Source organism: Cydia strobilella, chromosome 21, assembly GCF_947568885.1.
Source record: "Cydia strobilella chromosome 21, ilCydStro3.1, whole genome shotgun sequence".
NCBI lineage: Eukaryota > Metazoa > Arthropoda > Insecta > Lepidoptera > Tortricidae > Cydia > Cydia strobilella.
This window is the reverse complement of record NC_086061.1, coordinates 1460604-1466084: the sequence shown is the minus strand read 5'-3', so window position 1 is coordinate 1466084 and position 5481 is coordinate 1460604. Positions and strand designations below refer to the sequence as shown.

The following is a 5481-nucleotide window of genomic DNA, read 5'->3' as shown; positions in this document are numbered from 1 at the left end:
TGGCACGAGTAAAACGTAGAGCTAGGAACAGTAGGAACAAGTGGGGTAATTTTTATTTTGAGTAATTTTTTTGAGGTATTTAGATAATTTAGATTTCAGTTTAACTTTATTTTTGTTATACTTATAATAAATTACCGATTTTACTCCTGCAATCTAGCTGGAACTGTGTCACAGCAGCGGAAAATGCACAATTGCACTGTCAGTTTCCTTAATACGTTCAAACCCGAATAAAATCTTTAGGCAAATAAACTGTTTTATTATTTCCTGTAATATAATTCTGTCATCCTGTTTCCTATAATAATGTCATATAGCATGTTGACAGATTGGGACCTCTAGTTGTTTGAGCAGTTCAAGCCATTGTTGGTAAATTAACCTAGACAATTTTATTATTACTCAGACTCGATTAGCCAACGAACCAATCAATGTTTTTCATATCCTTCTTATCGGTTGATAATTTTACTTGCAAATTCAAATTGTCAGACACAACGACCAACGTCAGTATTTAATAAATATATGAAAACTAGCACGTACCTAAATGAAATAAATAATAGAATGTGCCAGTACTAAATGACTCTGCGGTCTAGGGCGGCGCACGCAGGATGTTTTCATCTCGCGAATGTTTGTGTCAACACCGATATGCCATAACATTTCCGACCAAATCGCGCGAGAAAGGAGCGAGGCTATTTTCCACCCGTATTTGATTTGTTCGGGATCGAGGGCCCCTGACAATTGGCGGGTACGCACGTCTAAATAACTATTTACAAATATAGACGCAGGTTGAATGGTAGCTTCGTTTGTTGTTTATGAAAAGTCTATTCGTGCTTTACTTTTTAGGGTTCTGTACCCAAAGGGTAAAAACGGGACCCTATTACCATAGAGTAACTTATACTAGAGCGGTACTGACATAGTAAATTTTGTAACCCCAGTAAATTCACTGCCATCTGTCGACACACTTTAAAACTAAAAATGAAGATTTATAAAAATACAATTAAATTTATTTAAATATGGATAAATGATTTTTTTTATTTGCATTATTTATTTTTATGATTTTGACCCATGTTCTTTCACTGATATGCGTTAAAATTGTTAAATAACAAACGAAACCGTCAACGCCATCTATACGACAGTAGGCCAAAGCTAGTAGCGCCCTCTGAACGAGAATCAAATTTTCTTGATTTTCGAGGCACGTTTTTCCTTAGACTGTAACCATCTATTACGGAGTTATATCTATCTTTGCTATTACTAAGTCTCCGCTGTCCGTCTGTCCGTCTGTCTGTCTGTCACCATGCTGTATCTCATGAACCGTGATAGCTAGACAGTTGAAATTTTCACAGATGATGTATTTCTGTTGCCGCTATAACAACAAATACTGAAAAGTACGGAACCATCGGTGCGCGAGTCCGACTCGCACTTGGCCGGTTTTATTTGTAAACAGAGTACGAACTGGTTACTTACCCATTGTATGCAGATTATAAAACATATAACTAACAAGTCCTTTATTAAAACCAAAATCTCGTCAAGTTTTGTTTTACAGTAATAAAATTTAATAGTTTATTTTTCGCTTGGACTAAAGAATGTTTTGAACAAAAGGAATGCGTCACTGCGAGCCTGGGCACAGAGGGAATAGAAAATACAGCCTCTACTATTCTAAAACTATGGAATCTGGACTGCACGCTGGTCCAGTATTATTTTGAACTCGATTTATACCAATAAGTGGAAGGGTATTGCTATAAACTCATCGTGTTCAAATCGGAGAAGCCCAAACGGGGAAGTACCTACGCACTAAGTTATTGCTATGTAGGTACTTTGGTGTCCTGTCTGATTTGTTGACTTGACAGGATTATTTTATATGCACTACGAGTACTTATGTGCTGTTTAATTACCTAATCATTAAATTCGTATAACAAGTAAAGAACAGAGGTAGAAGAAATTGAATGTTGTTCGTTGCTTGTTATAATTTTAAAATAAAATAATAATATGTACACGTAGTACATAAGGCTCAATTAAGTTTCTTCTCTTTGTCAGTTTGACAGAGTTAAATTTAAGCTGGCAAATTTTGAAACTCAGTTGTTAGAGGCCTAATATGCTGGTTGTTGTAAGACAGATCGCCCAGTTTTACTGAATACCGCGGTCACTGCAAAGCGCATTGTGAGCCAACGCCCGCACAACAGGGGTCCCGGGCGACTTGCTCTAGTAATAATTAAACAGCATTGTGCCCGCAACTTGCTATGTCGTATATAAATTTATTATACATGTCGTTTACACAGCTATGTATTATCGTTAGCAAAACACGGCCGACAGTTTATCTTTATTCGGTTCTTACTTCTTACGCATCTTAGACGGTTTATGATATGTGTGTATGTGTAGATTAAACATCATCACTACAACAAAAACGTAAGGCTCAATGGGGGATGTAATTATCTGTCGAGCGAGTCCTATTGCTAAAAATGGACTTGTTAACTAGCTCCAAGAAATAGGAACATTTTCTGTAATATTGTAAATATCAACAACATCGGCCCTGTATTGTTGATTTTCATAGAGTAAATAAATAAATAGAGTTTTGGCGGAAGGGTGTCGTGTTCTGGCGTTTCACGTTGCTACCTGACATCGCTAACTCGCAAAACACTTCTCTTAAGTGTTTTCGTTCCTCGATTTTTGAGTACAATAACTCTTTATTGCACACCTCGAAAATAAAATATAAAAGAATATAGGTAGGTACATAAGGCAGATATAAACAACCGGCTGTTGCCTGGTTAGACTGCCCAACTATATACATAGCTCGGTGTAACTTGTAGAATAGAATAGAATGGAAATAATTTGTTTATAACCACAAACACAAAAGAGAAAATTATACAAAACAGAAAAACACAGGACGAGATAATGCCACGAAATGGTTTCATCTCATTATGATGCTGCCAACTAAGCACTCATTAAGCCTGCCATTTTACTGAGGTGGAGACGAGCGTAAATAAAAGGAATCCATTGGTTGTAATCTAGCGGAGCGGAGAAGATATGGTGGTTCATCAATTTTATAAATTTAGCATACAGAATCTGAACTGAACTTCATAAATCTTAAAATTTTAAGAAAGTCACACACATTTTCCACCTGGATATCTTTCAAAAAGAAAGGTTACGCTCTTGTAAGTACCTAAACACATTCGCTTACGTAATTTAGCGGAGAAATCACAGGAGTTCGTTTTAATGACGTTCATAACACGCATGTTATTTGCCAATCGTGGGAATTCATGATGACACTTGCTTACTTTACTTACACTTGGATATTAAATTTTTTAGTGAAACTACACTCCGTTTACCCCGCAGCAAAGATGAATCGTACAATAAACGATAATACAGTCCTTGAGAACGGGCTTCCACGACGTAACATACCGTGGCGGTTCGATTCCGGCAGGGGCAGAAACAAGGCTGTCTTTGTCGTCATCCCGCGAAACCCTTAGAAGAAAGATAGGAACCTGGAACGTGCGAACTATACCAATGACGCCCTAAAAAGAGTGAAGGAAAAGAGAAGTATAATGAACAAAAAAATAGAAGTGGAAAAAGATCGGCCACCTGCTACGACACGACCACTCCATCAGGAACATCATAGCAGGGAAAATAAATGGAAGGAGAGGTAGAGGAAGACCAAGGAAAAGTTATATGAGCCAAGTAAAGGAGCATGCAGGGGCCGTGTCGTACCAGGACACTAAAGGGCTGGCTTCGGATCGACCAAGGTGGAGACAACTTCGTCACACTGCACCGACAAGAGCCCACAGCTCTTAAATTTAAAAAAAACCTATGAAATAAGCAAATATTCTAGAAACCAATGTGTGTTGAAAAATTGGCAAAAAACTTATTGTATCAATAACGTGTTTGCTACTCTGCAAGTAGTCACAAAACTGATCGATTCATTAGGACACATCACTTTTCTAATACAATTAAATATATTTTAGCCATGTCATACCTTCCGATGTTTCGAATCATAAATGCCCTTTGTTTGAAAGTAAGATGCGGTAAACATTTATTTATTACATAGCTCAAGCCGTATTCTCGTTTCAAGAATTCATATAATTTCGCACTCTGACCGGGCCCGCAAGAAACCAAACCAAATTATTCTAAACAGGCTTCAACCCTCAAGCTGCGACGGCCTTAATTGATCTCAGTTTGTTCTCCAATTACATTTCAGCTCTTTATTTATTGTTTTCAATTCTATTGTTGGTCGAGTACGCTCAGGCGATAATCGACAAATTAAACTGTCAGCGCCTTTTTACCGGGAGATTAAACCTTGAAGCCGCGCAAAACGGTTGTTTGCAGCTAACTAATTTAAGGAGATCAGACATCGTTAAAACAAAGTTTAATACTGACGCAGGGCGTTTAGCGAAACGCCCCTTTGACGGGTTAATCTGCGGTTTATCTATTGCAGTGTCAGCTATTATAAAAACAGGACGTCAAGGGTGGTGGGACAATTGATGCAAATTTGCGCTTTCGTTTTTACCTAGGATACTCAAAGACTCTGTATTATTCCAAAGTGACAAGTGCACATCAGCTACAGTATCCCGTCTTTTCCTAGTATTTAAAGAGGGACGGGTAAGTCATCTCGCGCGCGAGATACTGTCGCGGCGCTACTGTGTTAAGTCCATCTGCGTAGTATATCTGTCAGGATGCTGTATTAAGTAGAAGTGTTTGTTTCCTATTGCTCGGTTGAAATTGCATGTTAAATCTTCTATGTTTTGTAGTTCACAATTTACTTGGCAGGATTTTTAATTAAAGCCTGGCATTTTAAAATGTTATAAGTGTCATCTGCTACGAGCCTACACTTTAACCTCGTTTTAATTACAAATATTATTACGGCGATTGAAAATCGTGTTAATGCTGTACTTTACTTACACAATGATGTCTTTCATTTCTGTGAACTCGAAACTGGTTGGGTCCTTTGCTGGCATTCAGGAAATGGCTTTTCCATAGGTAAAATTTACAAAGTAAATTTGGCCGAAATTGTATTTCTTGATGACATTGTCTTATTTATGTCTCTCATGATTGTATAATTTTTATCACTCTAAACATTACTAAATAAGTGATCATTTAGTATTGACGCATAAGTGATCATTTAGTGTTGTTGTTTTGTTTATGTTGCTCGGATGACACTGGCTATACTTTAGGTGCATTAAATTAAACATTCTCATCTTCAGCGACAAGTTTATTTCATTTGACCTTAGTATAAATAGGTAGGTACGTTGCTCCGACTACTTAGTTATTTCTAACATTATTCCTCATCACGAGCCAGCATTTCCACCGAAATACAAACAAACATTTAGCTTATCTTCCTCCTATGACCATAACTGCTGCTGTCCAAGGTCCTCAGGATAATACGCCATTACCGCGGCTCCCATTAACTGAATGGAGTCCCCTATCCGTCCGTTTTTCTCCTATATCGCGCGGCCAGTCGTTCCAGTGATGTACTGCCTCGTGATTAGGGAAGTCGCGGCA

The 5481-nt window shown here is 37.8% G+C and overlaps 1 protein-coding gene across 2 annotated transcripts in view; it reads left to right on the top strand.

Annotated features, from left to right (window-relative positions):
* The window catches only part of LOC134751054 (inactive dipeptidyl peptidase 10), a 195142-nt gene that overhangs the window by 76247 nt on the left and 113414 nt on the right, over positions 1-5481 (top strand). The gene's annotated exons all lie outside the window — the stretch shown is intronic.